The sequence below is a fragment of the Gorilla gorilla genome, chromosome 1 (genome assembly GCF_029281585.2).
Source record: "Gorilla gorilla gorilla isolate KB3781 chromosome 1, NHGRI_mGorGor1-v2.1_pri, whole genome shotgun sequence".
NCBI classification, from domain to species: domain Eukaryota; kingdom Metazoa; phylum Chordata; class Mammalia; order Primates; family Hominidae; genus Gorilla; species Gorilla gorilla.
Window position 1 is genome coordinate 114,431,205 of NC_073224.2, and position 23,729 is coordinate 114,454,933.

Consider the following 23,729-nt stretch of genomic DNA (forward strand, 5'->3'; position numbering starts at 1 on the left):
AATTTCTTTTGTGAAAATTTGACCATTTAAACAAAAGCAGCAATGGGTTGTGGGGTTTATAACATGCCCAAAGTTAAAGTGCATGTCAGCAATAGCGTCAAGGCCAGAAGGCGAGGTATATCACTTGAAGGTTGACTGCGATAAGTTAAAAAGGTTTGCAATAAGCCCTAAGGCAATTACTAAAATAACAAATGAAAGAGTTATAGCTAATAAGCCAACAGAGGAGAGAGAATGGAATGATATAAAAACCGCGTGGACACTATGATAGAGTAATTGCTCTTTCTATAGTAATTGCACCTCTATCCTATAGAAATACTTATACACCAGTGGATGAGAATGCCCGTACAAGAATGACTAGAGCATTATATGTAATTGTAAAATCACAGAACCAATTTAACCTCAAAAGCATATGGAAAGGGCTAAATGAATGACAGTTAGAGAGACAGAGGGCGCCAGGCGCGGTGGCTCACTCCTGTAATCCCAGCACTTTGGAAGGCTGAGGCGGGCGGGTCACGAGGTCAGGAGACCGAGACCACCCTGGCCAACGTGGTGAAACCCCGTCTCTACTAAAAATATAAAACTTAGCTGGGCGTGGTGGCCCATGCCTATAATCCCAGCTACTCGGGGGGCTGAGGCAGGAGAATTGCTTGAACCAGAGGGTTGGAGGTTGCAGTAAGGCGAGATCGCGCCAGGGCACTGCAGCTATGCAACAGAGGGAGACCCCGTCTCAAAAAAAAAAAAAAAAAAGGTGAGAGAGAGAGAGAGTTCCCAGAATCCTAGTGGACCTTGATTTACTTCCTCTTGTCCTACGCGAGACAAGGAGGAGCGGAGGGTAAAGTTGGTCTCGCTCTGCCTTTCCATGACACCATGTGCTCGATAGAAGAAAGTTGCCAGCTGTTTAAGCATTTTTAAAATGCAAGAAACGCTCCATAGAACAGGCTCGAACCACCCACCTCCAGACTTGGAAGCAAGCATACCACCCGACTGAGACACACAGACAGTCAACTCTCGTTCTGGTATCACCAGACCAAGGGACGATCCAACGTTCGGCGGAGCTACTGCCTTTTGTAGAACAATTGTGCAGGCTCCAAAGCCTCGGAAAACCTGAGAGGCACATCTTGCCGGCTACGGTTGAAACCCGTGCACTGGGTGATTCCGAAGCTGGAAGGGCAGCGGAATGGCCTTCGCCCCGTCCTGACCCTCGCAGGTGTCAGACCCAGCATCCCAGGAAACGCCCGGGTCCGCGACTCCCTGGGCCTGAGCCGCGTGGTTCCCAAGGGAAGCAAGCAGAACGCCCCGTGGACTCTAGTGATGGCTCTTCCCCTTCTTGGCTCCGCCTTCACCGGAGTCTCTAAGCTGCTTGCCCTCCCCTCGCTCACCTCCGCCTCCGTCGGTGGGGCGGGAGAGAGGAGGGGTGAAAAGCAGAAATACGGAGAGGCCCCAGAGAAGCAGAGGAGGTGCGGACCAGGACAGAGAGACCTCCCGAGAGAGGCTGGTGCAGGGAGGCCCAGGCTGGAGTGGAGGAGATGAGAATTGTTCTCATCACCTGTGAAGATTGGGAGGAAGGGAGGGAAAAGCAGAGCGGGCATGAAAGAAAAGCGCGAGTCCTCTGTGGCTGTCTGGGAACGAATCCGCCTAATAATCGAAATCTATTGACGTCAAAATGGCTAGAGCAAGCCCCACCACCGCGGCTTAGCCTGTAGCTCGCCGTGATCGTATAGTGGTTAGTACTCTGCGTTGTGGCCGCAGCAACCTCGGTTCGAATCCGAGTTACGGCAATGTCGTTAGTCTAGGCTATCAGCTGTTCCCTTTTGCTCTCGCAACCAGGGGCGTCAGGGGAAGAAAAAGAGACTTCACACCTTACTAACTTGGCGAGGAATTCAAGGGAAACCCTGGACGTGCTCCGTCCTGTTTCTGAGCCTCACGCAGCAAATAACCCAGTCGGCCCTGTTGGTGGCTTACACGAAGGCAATGGTGTGCTCAGAACCGTTTTTCCGGTCACTGGGGGCACGTCGGGGTAAGGAAAAGAGACCTCACAGCTCACTAACCTGGGGAGGAGTCCAAGGGAATCTCTGGACGTGCACCGTCCTGTCTCAGCCTCACAGAGCAAATAACCCAGTCAGCCCTGTTGGTGGTGGCTTACACGAAGGCAATGGTGTGCTCACAATCTGTTTTCCAGTCACTGGGGCTGTTACACACGAAACGACAACAAGCTTTTAATGACTTTAAACTCCAGACTCTTTGTTGTGGCCTACAATGGCTTGTCTCTGTGCCTGTCACCAAGTTTGTATGCCAACAGCAAAGTGTGGGGAAAGGCAATCTGGTGCCAGGGGTCTTTCCACCTCCACTCTGCCGGGTAGGAATGGGCCTTGGGCCTGGAGCACTTCCTTCCTGAGAGATAAGGAGTCCTCACAGCCTGTGCTGGACTCACCTCCTTGTGTGGGAGTATCTTTCCCCCGATCAGACTTAGTGTGTACCCCTTTGTTCCACTTAAGCATGTGCATCAACTGGCACTTGGCCAGCTGCTTTATCTGCCCCCCACTGAGGGGAGGGGGTGGGGCCCTTTCTTCTGCTTCTCAAGAGGCTGTGTGTGCAGGCCAAATGGAGGGACCTGCTGGCCATGGGGGACCAACGCCCACGACTGAAGTGGAGCCCACACCCCGCTCTGTCTCCTCTCTGTGTTAATAATGTGTTGTTCTTCCATCCAGTGCTTGGCTGCCTTGTATTTCCTTGGCGACTCTGATACCAAGAGGCTAGGGCCAGAAGTGTTCAGACTCCTGCCGATAGGAAACAGATGCCACTTGCTGGACAAGACGAATGAAGATTCTTCTTGTGTAGGTCTTTTTGTGGATACGTGCATTCATTTCCCTTGAGGAATACCAAGTACTGGAATTGTTGGATCATAGGGTAGGTGTAATATTAACTTTATTAGAAACGGCCAAATGGTTTCTTCCAGAATGCTTTCTCACCAGCAAGGAGAGTTCCACTGGCTGAACATCCTTGACAGCACGTGGTGTTTACTGTTCTTTAAATACACCTGTTCTGCTGGATGTAAAACGGTACCACATCGTGGCTTCCATTTGTGTTTCCTTTAATGAGTAATGCTGTTGAGCATATTTTCTAATGCCTTTTCGCCGTTTAGCAATCCTTCTTTGCGAAGACAGGCTTTGAAGCATTTTCCCTAATTCAATTGGCTTTGCTTTTTATTACTGATTTGTAAAAAGTACTCTCTATATTGAAAATTTGAGCCTTTTTTTTTCAGGTAAACACAGTGCAATTATCTTCTCCCAGTCTGTGGCTCACCTTCTCACCCTCTCATGGTGATTCTTGATGAGCAGAAGTTGATAACTTTGGTGAAATTCTACTTTGCTTTATTTTTTCCTGTTATCTCTTAAGGCAGAAATGTATTCTGCTACACTCTCTTCCAATAACTTTAGGGTTTCGTTTTAATTTCTAAATCTATGGCATATCAAATTCATCTCCTGACCACAGCAAACTTAGCATCTGCTAATGTCCTGATCACCAGAAAACTTCTGTATACTGTCAATACACTGGCAAGTGTTAATTCTCTGCTGTTTGACAGCTATGGGCCCTGTGCCTCCCTCCATTTCTTCCCTACTCCTCTCTCCCTCTGTCTCCTTCTCTGTCCTTCTGTCTCTCCTCTGGTGCAGCTGAGAATCCCAGAGACACCTGAAACAGAGAAGTGGACAGGTCCAGTGTAATATATGTCCAAGAACCCGGGTCTGTGTTGGAAATCTATGTCAGCCCTTGCTTCACCTTGGTTAACTATCTTAAATTTTATGTGCCTCAACATTTTTCTGTGGAAGGTTGGGCCTCTTTGGGAACTCAGCCTGACACTGCTGTTGTCAGACGTGCCTGGATTTAGTGACTACTCAATCAATAATGTAATCACTAGAATTATAAAAATCATTATCATTGTCCTCTGCCTTATTTGTGAACAATCACTCTCCAGACAGTTTTCATTTTACCTTTGCTTCTAGAACTTCATGAAGATGGAATCACGGTGCATCTACTCTGTTCTACATGCTTCTTTCTCTCTGCATAATGTCTCTGGCTCTATCCATTGCTGAGTGTAGCAATTCATTCCTCTTTCATTGCTGAATAGTATTCCATTGCAAAGAGACAGCACAGTTTGTTTGCCATTCTCGCCCCACCTCCACCCCGATAATGAGCGTCTGCGTACTGGCTATTCTGAACAAACCAGTATTGGGTATTCTGAATAAGCCGGCTTTGAACTTTCTTCCCACAAGAGATTTTGAGGGCACCTGTTTTCCTGTCTCTTGGGGAAAACCTAGTTGCCTAATTGCTGGTACCAAAGAGTGAGATATGTGCAAGTTCATAAAAACTGACAAAACTTGTCCCAAAGTAATTGTGTCATTTCGCATTTCCAGCAATGACGTGTGAAAGTTGTGGTTGTTCTTCATCTTCTCCAAGATTGGGTGTTTCCTCTCCTTATAAATTTAGCCATGCTACTGGGAGTTATAGTGGTGTCTCAATGTGGTTTTGATTTCCGTTTTCCTGATAGCTAAATATATTGTATATGTTTTGTTGACCATGTGTGTACCTTTTATTCTTATCTATCTGTTCAAGTCTTTTACCCATCTAGCATACTTGGGTTGATTGGTTTTTTTGTTGTTGTTGTTCTTGTTGTTGTTGTTGTTGTTCTTCTTCTTCTTGTTTTAATTACCAGGTAAGAAGATCTCACCATACTTTATAGTTACAGGGTTTGGGGGTCAGATAAGTTTCGTGACTATTTTCTCCCTGTCTGAGGCTGTCTCATTTCTTCATTTTCTTTGTTGCCTCTTTTGATGAGAAGATATGGCTAATATTGATGAAGCCTAATTTATCAAGCCTTTCCTTTATACATTTTTTTCTGTGCCCTATTTAATAAATCTCTGTCTACCAACAAGTCACAAAGTATCCTCGAAATGCTTTATATCTTTGGCTTTTATGTTTTGGTCTATAATGTGTCTCAAGTTACTTTCAAGTGTAGTGTGAGGGAGAAATAACCTTGTTCGTCTACCCCTTCTCCTTTATGAAAGGCAATTAATTGAAACTATTTCCTTTGCCCCATTAAACTGCTTTTATTGAAAACATATGGCCGGTCATGGTGGCTCATGCCTGTAATCCCAACACTATGAGAGACTGAGGCCTGTGGATCACTTGAGCCCAGGAGTTGGAGACCAGTCTGGGCAACATGGAGAAACCTCATGTCTACTAATATGTGCCTGTAGTGTGAGCTACCTGGGAGGCTGAGGCAGGGGGATCACTTCAGCCCGGGTAGCAGAGATTGCAGTGAGCCAAGATCACGCCACTGCACTCCAGCCTGGATGACACAGTGAGACCCTGTCTCAGAAAACAAAAAGAAATTAACAAACAAACAAAAAACCTATGAACCTTATAGCTGTGGGTCAGTTTCAGGTCTCCAAAGTCAGTCTGTTGATGTATTTGTGTCTCCCAATGCCACTTGCACACTGCCTTGATTATAACAGCTTAGAGTGAGTCTGAAACTCAGGTTGTGCAAGTCCTCTGGTTTTGTTCTTTTTCACACAGCATAATAAGCTTTGAAATAGGTCATAATTCATGTAACCATCACATAGATCAAGATATGCTGTCACTTCATACCTCTCATTTCAGTGTGAGATACAAGTACTTGCACATCTATGCTGATTGCCCCCTTGGGGCCAAGGATCATTGTTACAGGAAGTCAGGGACCCCAAATGGAGGGACCGGCTGGAGCTGCAGCAGAGGAACATAAATTGTAAAGATTTCATCTTAATATGGACATTTATCAGTTCTCAAGTAATACTTTTATAATTTCTTTTGCCTCTCTTTAATTTAATCTCTTAATCCTGTTATCTTCAAAAACTGAGGATATACCTCACCTCAGGACCACTGTGATAATTGTGTTAACTGTACAAATTGATTGTAAAACATGTGTTTGAACAACATGAAATCAGTGAACCTTGAAAAAGAACAGAATAATAGCGATTTCTGTGAAACAAAGGAAGACAACCATAATTTCTGACTGCCTGTGGGGTCGGGCAAAAAGAGTCATATTTTTCTTCTTGCAGAGGGCCTATAAACGAACCTGCAAGTAGTAAACATATCACTAAATTCTTTTCCTAGCAAGGAATATTAATATTAATACCCTGGGAAGAGAATGCATCTCTAGGGGGAGGTCTATGAATGGCCACTCTGGGAATGTCTGTCTTGTGCAGTTGAGATAAGGACTGAGATAAGCCCTGGTCTCCTGCAGAACTCTTAGGCTTACTAGGGTTGGGAAAACTCGGCCCTGGTAAATTTGTGTTCAGACCAGTTCTCTGCTCTCAACCCTGTTTTCTGTTGTTTAAGATGTTAATCAAGACAATACACGCACCGCTGAACATTGACCCTTATCAGTGGTTCTGCTTTTGCCCTTTGCCCTGTGATCTTTGTTGGACCCTTATCAGTGGTTCTGCTTTTGCCCTTTGCCCTGTTCCCTCAGAAGCATGTGATCTTTGTTAGACCCTTATCAGTGGTTCTGCTTTTTGCTCTTTGAAGCATGTCATCTTTGTACCTACTCTCTGTTCTTACACACCCTCTCCTTTTGAAACCCTTAATGAAAACTTGCTGGTCTGAGACTCAGGCGGACATCACAGTCCTACTAATATGTGATGTCACCCCTGGCACCCCACCTGTAAAATTCCTCTCTTTGTACTGTCTGTCTCTATTTCTCAGCTGGCTGACACTTATGGAAAATAGGAAGAACCTACATTGAAATATTGGGGGTGGGTTCTCCCAATAGATCCTCTCTTCTACCCTCTGGAGAGAATAAATCTTCAGTTGTCTGCAGGGAGGATGAACACACAAAAAGTCCACAACACTCAGCACAGAGTCCAGATTTTGGTAGTGGGGTTGATGGGGAGGAAGCTAACATTTCAGGCCTTTCAAAATCTTAGGAAAAGTTTTGTTTATTTCTAACTGTGAAATGTACAAAGCTTTGGGTGATTTATAATTTCTTTATCTTCTTGAAAGATCACAGGAGACCTAATATTTGTGTCCCCCCAAAATGCCTCAGTTGAAACCCTAACCCTCCCCTGTCCACCCCTGGAAAGTGTTAAAATTAGGAGGAGGGGCCTTTGGGAGGTAATTAGATCCAGAGGGCGGAGTCCTCCTGAGTGGGATTAGTGCCCCTATAAAAGGGACACTAGAGAGCTCTCTCAGCCTCTTTCAGCCCCCTGCAGATACCGTGGGAAGATGGCAGTCTATGACCAGGAAGAGGTTCCTCACCATAACCCTACCATGCTGGCACCTTGATCTTAGACTTCCAAACACCAGAACTGTGAGAAATGTCTGTTCTGGATCAGCTACCCAGTTTATGGTACATTAGCTCCAACTAAGACAGAGATGGAGTCCCATGGAGGTTGTCTAAATTTTGATGCTGGTCATTGCATTCTTCATGTGGGATGTTGCAAATTAGAAATTGAGGGACAGCTGACCTTTCCTGCATATGTAAGAAGAGAGTGGAGGGGCAGAGATACAAAATGCAGAAGAACAAGCTGGAACCAGAAAACTTATTTCAGGATCTGGCACTTGAATGTCTCATTTTAGAGAAAGAGAAGACACCGGTAGAAGACCTTCAGTGGAAACCTTCAGCAGATATTTAAAAGCCATTCAATTACATCTTCACTCATTTGTATGTAGTTCCTCTTTTCCCATCTTTGTAAGTGTGGCACAGGTGAACTGGATGTGTTTGTTCAATGTGTTTTTGGAATGCATGTGTAAATAAAAATGACTGTGTCATACTTCACATATTCATCCCGGAACCTCCTAGAGTTCCCTTAGGTTCCATCAACTGTACATTGAAAGTACAACAGGCCGATCGTCGGGATTAATTTTCATTGCACATTTCTAGGAGGAGGGAGGAGGAGGTGGGGGGAATGTGACAGTCTCAACAACAGTTGCTATACTACTCTTACCGAAGTGGTTTTCCTATGTGCTTCTCAACAGATCGGCCCTTTCTTCAAATAAGAGTAGTTGGAACAACAAAAGCTGTTCAGTTGTACCCTTGGAATCCACGGAAATCCTGGGTAGGGAAGCTCCGGTACCACCAACTGGAAAGACTGGGGATGCCTAGTAGCTGGTACTGGCCATTGTCGTAGGCTTTGTTCACTTTGACAAACTGAAGACGGGGACTCGACTCACCTTGGCCAGCCACAGGAGGACCTCCAGACGAGGTTAGGTCGACTTCCTGGTAACTTTAGATCTTGAAACCTCACAGGATTTTTCTTCTCTTCCCCTTGATCTCTCTTCCGCCTACTCAACAGGACCGGACTCGCCGCCTTTCTTTCCCGTCAGAAAGGGATCCCTTGCGGACAGGACCGAAGTGAGTAGCTGGTTTCCCCTACTTGTCCTTCCGGGCCTGGGTGTCTCGGGAGCTCAGGCTGACAGGAGACCTAACTACCGGTGAGTGAGACCAGCAGGAGCCTGGCGGGGCGTGCGCACCAGGGTGGAGGTTTGGCGCCGGGGGTTGAGAACAACAGTCAAACCCTCTTCTTCCCTGCACTGCGCACCTGCCCCCTGGGATGCCGAACGAAGTGGCCCCTAAGGCTTCTCTGCAGGTCCAACCGAAACAGGCCTGAAGTTCCAGGATGGGCGAGAGGATCCTCTTTGAGCGAAACCAGCCTTCTGCCTGGCTGGCTCTGGTCAACACACTCGGAAGAGGCTGATTTGGAGGACAGAACGGAAGAAAAGACCTAAAGGTAGAATCTCATGATGTCGAGATGTTAAAACCCTCAAATTTTTCCAAATACGCAGGGGGGAAAGAGGATAATAATATTCCCAATATTGCAAGAGTTATACAGCCCCGCGTGAAATGGTCCTTAATAATATTCCAAGGCGGAGGGGATGATGTTACTACATATATCGCAGAAAGTGTACACCCCCCAGGGATATTATTCCCATGATCCTGGAGGGAAGAGGATGATATTTCTTTAAGTATCACAGAAGGTGTACACGCCCCCAGTGATATTGTTTCTAATTTCAACGTGGGAGAGGAGGACATGACACCCAACATCGCAGGGAGTAGAAACACTCCTGTGATACTGTTCTCAATATTCAGGGAGAAAGAGGTTGATATTACTCCCAATACAGACGGGTGTACACAGGTCTGTGAAATAGTTCATAATTTCCAGAGGGGGAGTTGATATATACTCACAAAATCGTAAACAGGCTATGAGTCCACCGTGGATCGTAATAGCTAGGGGGGGAGAGATGGTTGCTATTACTCCCCTTCTCGCTGGGGGTGCCTCACGCCCCTGCGATGTGGATGGTGATAGCCGGGGCAGGTGGAGGGGTTCCTATTACTCCCCATATTGCAGGGGTTGCCTCACACACCTGCGATGTGGATTGTGATAGCCAGGGGGGGAGAGGGGGTTGCTATGACTCCCCATATCGCGAGGGGTGCCTCAGCCCCCTGCGATGTGGATTGTAATAGCCAGGAGAGGATCCAGAAATCAGAATCCATTTTCGTTCCAAACCATCCAGAATAGTGATGGCTTTGGTGTCTGAGAATAGAGCCAGGCATGGAATCACACAGACTTTCATTCAGAGCTGGGTTTTGCCATGTGAAAGTACCTCACCTCTTAGAGGAGACGAGATAAAATATGTGGAACACTTTTCACAAGTCTGGCAGACAGACAGCAGTCGCATATTTTTAGTGCTCTTATTGTTGAATCCTTTGGGAGAAAAGATAATAGATTAGAGTGTAGATTTCTTTCCCTCAGCTTTTGTTTTGAGCTCAGGCTGCTTTATTCAGTGATGACCTGTATTTACTTCATAAGCAGACACTTCATTGGAGATTTTAGCTATATTTTCCCCATGGGCCCACTTTATGCTGAAACAGTAGCACAGATGGTGAGACAGTTTAATGCCATTGCCTTGCCTCCTGATAACAGCATCGTTGACATGTCAGCCCTCCATGTCAAAATATTATGACAAGCATAATAAGCAAAATAAATTAAAAACACTTATTGATTTTAAGTGTTATTTCCCTCTACTATCAATGACATATGATGTCAAATGTGATATATTTGAAGTATATTTTAAGCAAGATAATTAACAAATTGGATTTTGGAGTTGATTCTTTAACATGCTTTATGCAATTTCATGAAAAATCCCCGTATGTAGACACAAATCAACAGAAGCTCCTGGCCATGAATATTGTAATATACAATCCCAATGATACCCTTCCTACCAAGGCATCGTACCCATACACATGAGATGAGAGAAGAGAGAAAAATATGCTGTTGACTTTGCTCACACCATTCTGGTAGAAATCAACAGCCAACCCAGCATTCATGCAAAACTTAGAATTGGAGTAGTGGTAACTTGCTCTTCATTTTATCCCAACCCCATCAAGATCTACCTTCTCTGTCATGAAGGTTTCCTAGGCAAGGGTAGAGATTGGGCTGGGGCAGAGGTACACCCAACCAACCACCACCTACTGGACCCCATCGGGGGTGACATCACGTTTTCATGAGGGAAGGCTTTAATAATAACAAAATCCGAGTGCTACAAAGATGAAAAGCCCCGTGCTCTTCTGCACTGGAGAGTGAAGCTTTTAGTACAACAATGTGGTTAAAAAGGAGGAGGAGAAAAGGAAGCAGAGGCATCAATTACAATTAGAGATTTCCTGACAAGGCCTATGCTAAACGAGTTATAGAGGCAATTACCCTAAAAATTTTGAAGCGGCCATTTGCTCAGTAACTTACACCGACCTGACACCCAACCAGAGATTGCCATAAGCAGGGAATTTATGGTGTTAGAATGCTGCTTTAGCGTAAATTACCTCAGGGAACAGATTTAAACCAGTTGCGTTTTAAAAAATTATGCAACAACAACAACAACAAAATGAGTTTATGCAAACTCAATACCAATTGCAGAATGGGGCCCGCTAAGTCTTTATCTTCAAAGATGCTGCATTCCTTCTCGCCTGTTTGTTTTCTCTCTCTGGATGAAGATTCACAGCATTAATACATAATAACTGTATCTCACTCCATTACGGGTAGTTCAAGGCCGCTCTGCATAAACTATATGCACGGCTTTGTGTCTTCATCTTTAAAACCACCAAATACCTTGGTCACAGACATATGTTAGGTTTAATGCATCCCCTGCCATAAATGTGTGGCTTAAGACTAATGAACAAGTGAAAGTTTGTTTAAACCTCTTTGTGAAAATCAAACAAGCTTTCAACAGCTACTCCTGTATTTATTGTCAGATGTGAATCATCACTGAGGTGCTTTGCCCTGAACTATAACCAGTTAATGCTCATAGTTTCATGGTACTAATTCACTTGCTATGGTTTTTGTTTTTTGTTGCATTGTTTTTCCCCCTCTCTTCTTCCTTTCTGTCAGTACCATCTCCAGAAAGGCACTGTATGAAAAATCCCATATTGTTTCTGGCAGAACTGACACATTTGTGCCTAGCATAGTGATGCTGTTGTCTGCAGAAGGGTCACAGCCTTCAGGGACTCTCCTGCCAGTGCTGTATTTTGCCTGCACCCCTCTGGCTTGGCTTCTGCACTGAGACCCTCCTAACAAGAGAGCACAAGCAAGACACTCTCCCTGCCTCTACCCCCACCCCTCCTCACAAAGTAGCTGTTTTTTCAGACTCAGCAGCACTGAAAAGCTCCCACCAGATTTACCCATTATACTAAATATCAGGTTTTAGAAGCTGGGAACGGTTATTCTAGTGTTGCTGGGTGTCATTAAGGTTGCACGTCTATGCTTGTTTAATTTTTCTTCTGCCATGAAGCAAATTAAGTGCTCAGAGGTTTTTTTCTGTCTCACTGGGGTCCACCCAGAATAGAAAAGAGAGTAAGTGTTCCAGGGTTGTGTAACTGGATTTTTTTGCTGTTTTCATTATGAGGAAGGAATTAAAAATCCCTCCCAGTCAGTACTTAAAATATCAAAGTCATTGTTTAATGCCTTTGAGTCACTGTACAACTAATTCAGTTGCACAGTATAGCACCGTTTTGTGGTGTGTGAAACACAGATAGTACATAGAAGTGATTGCAAAGTTGAATAAACACCAAATTAGTTTAAAAGTCTGCAACTTCCCAGTGGAGTCTTTCAAACTGAACAGCACTATTGTCTGACAAAGTCGATGGCCACCAAAAGGTTGCATTACCTTCTGCTTGTGCTAATGTAAGAGAGTGTCCCCTGACACTGTGGCACCTGGAGGAGAAGGCCATCCTCTGGGAGGCTTGTGTGCTGACAACTCCACATAACCAGCCTGCTTGTCACTCAGGGAGACATGACCACACAACACAGCCTGGAGTGGACAAGGAAGAGAGATGGTGTAGGTGAAAGAAAGGCCATGGCCAAACGAGAGACCCCAGGACAATTTTTAAAGCAGTTTGATATAGATGAAATATTGTAATTTGAGAATTAAAAAGACAAAGTTAGGCCCCATGCTTTGTTGCTTCCTGGCTGTGAGACTATTTTCAACTCATTTAACACTTCTGAGCCTCAGTCTCCTTATCTGTGCCCATTTGGTCAATAACAATTTTTCACTAACTATTATGTATTTTCTAGGCACTGTTCTAAGTGCTGCAGTGCTGGGGCCACAATATCAAACAAAACAAGTGAGTCAGTGTCTTCAGTGAAGTTTACTGCATATTATAAACAATCATAGAATTCAAAGACAATCATATAACCAACCCTTTTTGATGGCTTAGGATGTGCCAGGTACTGTGCTAAGGACAAGAGATATAACCAGATACAAACCAGTCCCCATCCTCAATCATTACTCATTCACTCAACAAATATTTTTGAGTACTTACCCTGCACCAGGCACTAGGGATATAACAGATAAAAATTAAGTCTCTCGCTTCATGAAGCTTTCATTCTGATAGAGGGAGACAGCCAATAAGCAAATAAATGGTTTATTCTACCACCCCTTCAAGTCTTCACTCAAATGTTCCTTTTTCAATGAGACTATATAACCAACGTTTAAAATTTCAACCACCATCCTGCATTCATTGCTTTTCATCTTGCTAAGGTAGTTAATATGTGTTAATTTGACTGAACCACAAGGTGCCCAGATACTTGGTCAAACATTATGCTGGGTGTGTCTGTGAGCATGGTTTTGGATGAGATTAACATTTGAATCAGTACACTGAATAAAGCTTATTTCTTTCCCCAGTAGATGATCCTCATCCAATCACTTAAAGGCCTGAATAGAACCAAAAGTCTGACCTGCCCATGAGTAAGAGAGAGCTCCTTCTGCCTGATTGCTTCAGCTGAGATATCAGCCTTTTCCTGCCTTTGGAATTGAACTGCAACACTGGCTCTTCCTGGGCCTCAAGCCTGCCAGCTTTTGAACTGTAACCACACCATCATCTCTCCTGGTTCTCAGGCCTTTGGACTCAAATCAGAAACACACCATGGGCTCTCCTATGTCTCAAGCTTGCCAACTGTGATCTTGAGATTTCTCAGCCTCCATAATCACATGAGTCAATTGTTGATTCTGTTTCTCTGGAGAACCCTAATCCATCACTTTACATATTTCTTCCATTACACATATTGTTTCCCAGCACATTAAATAATTTACCGATTATATTTTTGGTTTATTATTTATTTCTCCTACTGGAATGTAAGTTTCACAGAGATCTTGTTCATTGCTAGATCTCAAGCCTGGCATCTAGTAGGCATTCAGTAAATAGCTGTTGAAAGATGAAAAAATAAATGTAATCTGCCAAGTGGAGTCAGGTACAGTGAAGAAGAATAAAACCAAATAAAGGAACTTGAGGGGAACAAAGGCACTTCTTTTTATAGAAGGTAGTCAGGTCCTGGTGGGACAGTGGATATTACTACTGGGATATATTTTTTATCTTCCAAACTAGGATACCTTTCTTAATCCTGAGATCCTTGTACATTCACATGGAGTTATACGAAATAATACAGGGAAATCTCATGTACCCTCTACCCAGTTTCCTTGAATAGTACCATCTTGCAATATCATAATCAAGATATACCTATTGATACAATGTAGAAATCTTATTTGGATTTTCCTAACTTAACTTGTACTTGTTTGTGTGTGTGTTTAGTTTCATGCAATTTTTCACATGTTTAAGTTCGGGTATCTACCACCACAGTGGAGATACTAAACAGTTCCTTCACTACGAGGATCTCCCATGTTGCCTTTTATAACCACATCCACCTCTGCACCCTTTACCCTTACCCTTTTCCAATATTGGGCAACCACTATTCAGTCCTCCATTTCTATACTTTTTGTAAACTAGGACACTTTTGAAAGCAAAGGGGATACTATTAATAATTACGGCAGGACAACTGGTTAATGAGCACTGTCCCTGATGAAACACATGTGGGCATCTCTTTATTATAGAACAATCATGATATGGTTTGACTCTGTGTTCCCACCCAAATCTCATCTTGAATTGTAATCTCCACATGTCAGGGGAGGGGTCTACTGGGAGGTGATTGAATCTTGGGGGCAGACTACCTCCTTGCTGTTCTCATGATAGTGAGTGTATGTTTTTTTCTATACAAGGCACACCAATGAGTACCTTTTAATTAACCACAAGATATGGTTGTTTGGAAGTGTGTGGCACTTCCCCCCATCACTCTCTCTCTTTCTGTCCTGCCGCCATATAAGAAGTGTCTTGCTTCCCCTTCCGCCATGATTGTAAGTTTCCTGAGGCCTCCCAGCCATGCAGAACTGTGAGTCAATTAAACCTCTTTTCTTCATAGATTACCCAGTCTCAGGTAGTTCCTTATAGCAGTGTGAAAATGGATTGATACAAATCATAACAACTACGTCTAACAGTCATGGGATGGGTTCAGCATGCCAGGCACTCCACTGATCTTTGTCCACATTATTACTTTTAAAACTCAAAAAAAGCATGAGGCCAATACTGTTATTGTTCACATTTTACAGAGCAAGAAACAGAGGCAGCAAGGCATTAAAACACCTGTCTAGGGTCACAGGGTGTACAGCTTTCAGAGCCAGGAATCATAACCAGGTCTGTCTTGTTCTAAAGCTTGCCTTTTGTAACTCCCGCACATTAAACAAATAATCACAACTAATTTCTTACATAATTACAAGTGAGCCAAGTGTTTTGAAGTATAAATACAAAGGGCTACCGAAGCATAAAATGGGAATTGGAAAAATACCTACCTCACCCAGAATTATTGTAAGAATTAAAAAGCACTCATTGGTGCACTTTGTATATCAAAAAGAACCTTTAAAAATGTTCAGCATTGTCAAACTTTGTACCAGGAGAGATAGTCTTATCTGGACATTCATCACCTTGAATTTCCAAAATGTTAAGAGCCATCTCCTGAACAGTGCAATAGCTTTCTGTATACACTTTGGAATACTGACAGACAATAATGAATTTTAAATTTTTAAAAATCTACAGTTTCTGACTGCAACCCAAAGAAAGTATTCACCCTGACATCATAAACTGTATAGCAGAGTTCGCCCTACAAAAGAAATTGTCTATGATTTCCCCCAGATGTGAGGATCCATCACTGAGGGAAGGAGTACGTTCCTTCCTTATGCTCTGGGCAAAGCTCCGAGAGTTCCCTCTGACGCTGGAGTTTTTTCCTCAGATCCAAGATCCAATTGGTTGCCAATTCGTGATTTCCTGTCGGCCAAGTGCGTGGGCATTGATCTACCGGCGAGTTTCTCCACCTCCAGGGAATGGCTACTTCCGGGTGGCGTGGGTGGGGGGGGGGGGTGTCCTCCGGTGGATTGTAAGGTGTTTAGCAGCATCCCTCACCTCTGCTGACTAGATAGATGCCAGGGGTTAACATTCTCCCTCCGGGCTTCCCCTAGTCGTGGTCTTGTGGCCCAGCAGGGATGGGGGAGGCGTGTGAGGGTGAAGTTGCCGCCTGATGAGAACCATTGGTGCACATAGTCCTGTCCTCTGAGCTTGTGCAGAGGACTCTCCAGATGAAGGCTCAGGGGTCGATCCAGCTCGAGACCCCCTAGCTTCCCCTCACAGTCGGACCTTAAAATTGGAGGGTTTTAACATCTCGACATCATGAGATTCTACCTTTAGGTCTTTTCCTCCGTTCTGTCCGCCAAATCGGCCTCTTCCCAGGGTGTTGACCAGGGCCAGCCAGGCAGAAGGCTGGTTTCACTCAAAGAGGATCCTCTCGCCCATCCTGGAGCTTCAGGCTTGTTTCGGTTGGGCCTGCAGAGGAGCTTTAGGGACCACTTCGTTCGGCATCCCGGGGGGCAGGTGCGTGGTGCCAGGGGAAGAAGAGAGTTTAACTGTTGTTCTCAACCCCCGGCACCAAACCTCCACCCCGGTGCTTGGGCCCCTCCAGGCTCCTGCTGCTCTCACTCGCCGGTAGTTAGGTCTCCTGTCAGCCTGAGCTCCCGAGACACCCAGGCCCGGAAGGACAAGTAGGGAAAACCAGCTACTCACTTCGGTCCTGTCCGCAAGGGATCCCTTTCTGATGGGAAAGAAAGGCGGCGAGTCCTGTCTTGTTGAGTAGGCGGAAGAGAGATCAAGGGGAAGAGAAGAAAAATCCTGTGAGGTTTCAGGATCTAAAGTTACCAGGAAGTCGACCTAACCTCGTCTAAAGGTCCTCCCGTGGCTGGCAAAGGTGAGTCGAGTCCCCGTCTTCAGTTTGTCAAAGTGGACAAAGCCTACGACAATGGCCAGTACCAGCTATTAGGCATTCCCAGTCTTTCCAGTTGGTGGTACTGGAGCTTCCCTACCCAGGATTTCCGTGGATTCCAAGGGTACAACTGAACAGCTTTGTTATTCCAACTGCTCTTATTTGAAGAAAAGGCCAATCTGTTGGGAAGCACATAGGAAAACCACTTCGGTAAGAGTATATAGTAACTGCTGCTGAGACTGTCACATTCCCCCTCCTCCTCCTCCCTCTTCCTAGAAATGTCCAGTGAAAATTAATCCCGACGATCGGCCTGTTGTACTTTCAATGTACAGTTGATGGAACCTAAGGGAACTCTAGGAGGTTCCGGGATGAATATGTGAAGTATGACACAGTCATTTTTATTTACACATGCATTCCAAAAACACATTGGACAAACACATCCAGTTCACCTGTGCCACACTTACAAAGATGAGAGAAGAGGGACTACATACAAACAAGTGAAAGATGTAATTGAATGGCTTTTAAATATCTGCCATTTCCACTGAAGGTCTTCTTCTCTGGATACACCTACCAGTATCTTCTGTTTTTCTAAAATCAGACATTCAAGTGCCAGAACCTGAAATAAGTTTTCTGGTTCCAGCTTGTTCTTCCGCATTCTGTATCTCTGCCCCTCCACTCTCTTCTTTCATATGCAGGAAAGGTCAGCTGTCCCTCAGTTTCTAATTTGCAACATCCCACTTGAAGAACGCAATGACCAGCATCAAAAATTAGACACGCTCCATGGGACTCCATCTCTGTCTTAGTTGGAGCTTCTATAATAATGTAACATAAACTAGGTGGCTCATCTACAACAGACATTTCTCACAGTTCTGGAGTTTGGAAGTCTAAGATCAAGGTGCCAGCATGGTAGGGTTATGGTGAGGAACCTCTTCCTGGTTATAGACTGCCATCTTCCCACTATATCTGCAGGGGCCTGAAAGAGGCTGAGAGAGCTCTCTAGTGTCCCTTTCATAGGGGCACTAATCCCACTCAGGAGGACTCCACCCTCTGGATCTAATTACCTCCCAAAGGCCCCTCCTCCTAATTTTAACACTTTCCAGGGGTGGACAGGGGAAGGTTAGGGTTTCAACCAAGGCATTTTGGGGGGACACAAATATTAGGTCTCCTGTGATCTTTCGAGAAGAAAAAGAAATTATAAGTCACCCAAAGCTTTGTACATTTCACAGTTAGAAATAAACAAAACTTTTCCTAAGATTTTGAAAGGCCTGAAATGTTAGCTTCCTCCCCACCAAACCCACCACCAAAATCTGGACTCTGTGCTGAGTGTTGTGGACTTTTTGTGTGTTCATCCTCCCTGCAGACAACTGAAGATTTATTCTCTCCAGAGGGTAGAAGGGAGGATCTATTGGGAGAACCCACCCCCAATATTTCAATGTAGGTTGTTTCTATTTTCCGTAAGTGTCGGCCAGCTGAGAAATAAAGACAGACAGTACAAAGAGAGGAATTTTACAGGTGGGGTGCCAGGGGTGACATCACATATCAGTAGGACCGTGGTGCCCACCTGAGTCTCAGACCCGCAAGTTTTCATTAAGGGTTTCAAAAGGAGAGGATGTGTAAGAACAGAGAGTACGTACAAAGATGACATGCTTCAAAGAGCAAAAAGCAGAACCACTGATAAGGGTCTAACAAAGATCACATGCTTCTGAGGGAACAGGGCAAAGGGCAAAAGCAGAACCACTGATAAGGGTCCAACAAAGATCACAGGGCAAAGGGCAAAAGCAGAACCACTGATAAGGGTCAATGTTCAGCGGTGCGTGTATTGTCTTGATTAACATCTTAAACAACAGAAAACAGGGTTGAGAGCAGAGAACTGGTCTGAACACAAATTTACCAGGGCCGAGTTTTCCCAACCCTAGTAAGCCTAAGAGTTCTGCAGGAGACCAGGGCTTATCTCAGTCCTTATCTCAACTGCACAAGACAGACATTCCCAGAGTGGCCACTCATAGACCTCCCCCCAGAGATGCATTCTCTTCCCAGGGTATTAATATTAATATTCCTTGCTAGGAAAAGAATTTAGTGATATGTTTACTACTTGCATGTTCATTTATAGGCCCTCTGCAAGAAGAAAAATATGACTCTTTTTGCCCAACCCCACAGGCAGTCAGAACTTATGGTTGTCTTCCCTTGTTCCATAAAAATCGCTATTATTCTGTTCTTTTTCAAGGTTCACTGATTTCATATTGTTCAAACACATGTTGTACAATCAATTTGTACAGTTAACACAATTATCACAGTGGTCCTGAGGTGAGGTATATCCTCAGTTTACAAAGATAACAGGATTAAGAAATTCAAGAGAGGCAAAAGAAATTATAAAAGTATTATTTGAGAACTGATAAATGTCCATATTAAGATGAAATCTTTGCAATTTATGTTCCTCTGCCTTGGCTCCAGCTGGTCCCTCCATTCGGGGACCCTGACTTCCCATAACAGTGATCCTTGTCCCCAAGGGGGCAATTAGCATAGATGTGCACGGGCTTGTGTCCCACGCTGAAATGAGAGGTATGAAGTGACAGCATATCTTGATCTATGTGATGGTTACATGAATTATGACCTATTTCAAAGCTTATTATGCTGTGTGAAAAAGAACAAAACCAGAGGACTTGCACAACCTGAGTTTCAGACTCACTCTAAGCTGTTATAAACAAGGCAGTGTGCAAGTGGCATTGGGAGACACAAATACATCAACAGACTGACTTGGTAGACCTGAAACTGACCCACAGCTATACAGTACATAGGTTTTTTGCTTGTTTGTTAATTCCTTTTTGTTTTCTGAGACAGGGTCTCACTGTGTCATCCAGGCTGGCATGCAGTGGCCCAATCTCAGCTCACTGTAATCTCCGCTTCCCAGGCTGAAGCGATCCTCCTGCTTCAGCCTCCCGGGTAGTTCATACTACAGGTGCATTTTAGTAGACATGAGGTTTTGCCACATTGCCCAGACTCGTCTCCAACTCCTGGGCTCAAGTGATCCACCTGTCTGAGTCTCTCACAGTGCTGGGATTACAGGCATGAGCCACCATGACCAGCCATAGGTTTTCAATAAAAGCAGTTCAATGGGGCAAAGGAAATAGTTTCAATTAATTGCCTTTCATAAAGGAGAAGGGGGAGACAAACAAGGTTATTTCTCCCTCACACTACACTTGAAAGTAACTTGAGACACATTATAGACCAAAACTTAAAAGCTAAGGTTATAAAGCATTTCATGGATACTTTGTGACTTGTTGGTAGACAGAGATTTATTAAATGGGGCACTGAAAAAAAATGTGTAAAGGAAAGACTTGATACATTAGACTTCATCAATATTAGCCATATCTTCTCATCAAAAGAGGCAACAAAGAAAGTGAAGAAATGAGACAGCCTCAGACAGGGAGAAAATAATCATGAAACCTATCTGACCCCCAAACCCTGTAACTATAAAGTATGGTGAGATCTTCTTACCTGGTAATTAAAACAACAAAAACAAAAACAATGACAACAAAAACCAATCACCCCAAGTATGCTAGATGGGTAAAAGACTTGAACAGATACATAAGAATAAAAGGTACACACATGGTCAATAAAGCACATACAATATGTTTAGCTATCAGGAAAATAGAAATTAAAAGCACATTGAGACACCACTATAACTTCCAGTAGCATGGCTAAATTTATAAGAAGAGGAAACACCCAATCTTGGAGAAGATGAAGAACAACCACAACTCTCACACGTCATTGCTGGAAATGTAAAATGACACAACTACTTCAGGACAAGTTTTGTCAGTTTTTATGAACTTGCACATATCCCACTCTTTGGTACCAGCAATTAGGCAACTAGGTTTTCCCCAAGAGACATGAAAACAGATGCCCTCAAAATCTCTTGTGGGAAGAAAGTTCAAAGCCGGCTTATTCAGAATACCCAATACTGGTTTATTCAGAATAGCCAATACCCAGACGCTCATTATCGGGGTGGAGGTGGGGCGAGAATGACAAACAAACTGTGCTGTCTCTTTGCAATGGAATACTACTCATTAGTGAAAGAGGAATGAACTTCTGCTACACTCAGCAATGGATAGAGCCAGAGACATTATGCAGAGAGAAAGAAGCATGTAGAACAGAGTAGATGCACCGTGATTCCATCCGCGTGAAGTTCTAGAAGCAAAGGTAAAGTGAAAACAATCTGGAGAGTGATTGTTCACAAATAAGGCAGAGGACAATAATAATGATTTTTATAATTCTAGTGATTACATTATTGATTGAGCAGTCACTAAATCCAGGCACGTCTGACAACAGCAGTGTCAGGCAGAGTTTGCAAAGTAGCCCAACCTTCCATAGAAAAATGTTGAGGCACATAAAATTTAATATAGTTAACCAAGGTCAAGCAAGGGCTGACATAGATTTCCAACACAGAACCTGGGTTCTTGGACATAGATTACACTGGACCTGTCCACTTCTCTGTTTCAGGTGTCTCTGGGATTCTCAGCTGCACTGGAGAAGAGAGAGAAGGACAGAGAAGGAGATGGAGGGAGAGAGGAGTAGGGAAGAAATGGAGGGAGGCACAGGGCCCATAGCTGTCAAACAGCAGAGAATTAACACTTGCCAGTGTATTGACAGTATACAGAAGTTTTCTGGTGATCAGGACATTAGCAGATGCTAAGTTTGCTGTGGTCAGGAGATGAATTTGATATGCCATAGATTTAGAAATTAAAACGAAACCCTAAAGTTATTGGAAGAGAATGTAGCAGAATATATTTCTGCCTTAAGAGATAACAGGAACAAATAAAGCAAAGTAGAATTTCACCAAAGTTATCAACTTCTGCTCATCAAGAATCACCATGAAAAAGTGAGAAGGTGAGCCACAGACTGGGAGAAGATAATTGCACTGTGTTTACCTGAAAAAAAAAAATCTTGAATACAGAGAGTACTTTTTACAAATCAGTAATAAAAAGCAAAGCCAATTAGGGAAAATGCTTCAATAGCCTTTCTTCGGAAAGAAGGATTGCTAAACGGTGAAAAGACATTAGTAAATACACTCAACAGCATTACTCATTAAAGGAAACACAAATGGAAGCCACGATGTGGTACCGTTTTACATCCACCAGAACAGGTGTATTTAAAAGACAGTAAACATCACATGCTGTCAATGATGTTCAGCCAGTGGAACTCTCCTTGCTGGTGAGAAAGCATTCTGGAAGAAACCATTTGGTCATTTCTAATAAGTTAATATTACACCTACCCTATGACCCAACAATTCCAGTACTTGGTATTCCTCAAGGGAAATGAATGCACGTGTCCACAAAAAGACCTACACAAGAACAATCTTCATTCATCTTGTCCAGCAAGTGGCATCTGTTTCCTATCAGCAGGAGTCTGAACACTTCTGGCCCTAGCCTCTTGGTATCAGAGTCGCCAAGGAAATACAAGGCAGTCAAAGACTGGACGGAAGAACAACACATTATTCATACAGAGAGGAGACAGAGCAGGGTGTGGGCTCCGCTTCAGTCGTAGGCGTTGGTCCCCCATGGCCAGCAGGTCCCTCCATTTGGCCTGCACACACAGCCTCTTGAGAAGCAGAAGAAAGGACCCCCGCTTCCTCCCCTTAGTGGGGGGCAGATAAAGCAGCTGGCCAAGTGCCAGTTGATGCACATGCTTAAGTGGAACAAAGGGGTACACACTAAGTCTGATCGGGGGAAAGATACTCCCACACAAGGAGGTGAGTCTAGCACAGGCTGTGAGGACTCCTTATCTCTTGGGAAGGAAGTGCTCTAGGCCCAAGGCCCATTCCTACCTGGCAGAGTGGAGGTGGAAAGACCCCTGGCACCAGATTGCCTTTCCCCACACTTTGCTGTTGGCATACAAACTTGGTGACGGGCACGGAGACAAGCCATTGTAGGCCACAACAAAGAGTCTGGAGTTTAAAGTCATTAAAAGCTTGTTGTCGTTTCGTGTGTAACAGCCCCAGTGACTGGAAAACAGATTGTGAGCACACCATTGCCTTCGTGTAAGCCACCACCAACAGGGCTGACTGGGTTATTTGCTCTGTGAGGCTCAGAGACAGGACGGTGCACGTCTAGAGTTTCCCTTGGACTCCTCCCCAGGTTAGTGAGCTGTGAGGTCTCTTTTCCTTACCCCGACGTGCCCCCAGTGACCGGAAAAACGGTTCTGAGCACACCATTGCCTTCGTGTAAGCCACCAACAGGGCCGACTGGGTTATTTGCTGCGTGAGGTTCAGAAACAGGACGGAGCACGTCCAGGGTTTCCCTTGGATTCGACGCCAAGTTAGTAAGGTGTTAGGTCTCGTGAGGTCTCTTTTCCTTACCCTGAAGGTTGCGGGAGCAAAACGAAGCAGCTGACAGCCTAGACTAACGACATTGCCGTGACTCGGATTCGAACCGAGGTTGCTGCGGCCACAACGCAGAGTACTAACCACTATACGATCACGGCGAGCCACAGGCTAAGCCGCGGTGGTGGAGCTTGCTCTAGCCATTTTGACGTCAATAGATTTCGATTATTAGGCGGATTCGTTCCCAGACAGCCACAGAGGACTCGCGCTTTTCTTTCATGCCCGCTCTGCTTTTCCCTCCCTTCCTCCCAATCTTCACAGGTGATGAGAACAATTCTCATCTCCTCCACTCCAGCCTGGGCCTCCCTGCACCAGCCTCTCTCGGGAGGTCTCTCTGTCCTGGTCCGCACCTCCTCTGCTTCTCTGGGGCCTCTCCGTATTTCTGCTTTTCACCCCTCCTCTCTCCCGCCCCACCGACGGAGGCCGAGGTGAGCGAGGGGAGCGCAAGCAGCAGTAGAGAATCGGGTGAAGGCGGAGCCAAGAAGGGGAAGAGCCATCACTAGAGTCCACGGGGCGTTCTGCTTGCTTCCCTTGGACCCACGCGGCTCAGGACCAGGGAGTCGCGGACCCGGGAGTTTCCTGGGATGCTGGGTCTGACGCCTGCGAGGGTCAGGACGGGGCGAAGGCCATTCCGCTGCCCTTCCAGCTTCGGAATCATCCAAAGCACGGGTTTCAACCGTAGCCGGCAAGAT

At 44.8% G+C, this 23,729-nt stretch overlaps 2 non-coding genes across 2 annotated transcripts; one reads left to right on the forward strand and one right to left on the reverse strand.

The window, feature by feature from the left end:
• The first annotated feature begins 1,706 nt into the window (after positions 1-1,706).
• Positions 1,707-1,778, forward strand: TRNAH-GUG (transfer RNA histidin (anticodon GUG)). The gene has a single exon. It is a non-coding gene; the product is annotated as a tRNA-His (tRNA).
• Positions 1,779-23,066: 21,288 nt separating this feature from the next.
• On the reverse strand, positions 23,067-23,138 carry TRNAH-GUG (transfer RNA histidin (anticodon GUG)). Its single transcript has one exon. It is a non-coding gene; the product is annotated as a tRNA-His (tRNA).
• Between the last annotated feature and the right edge of the window lie 591 nt (positions 23,139-23,729).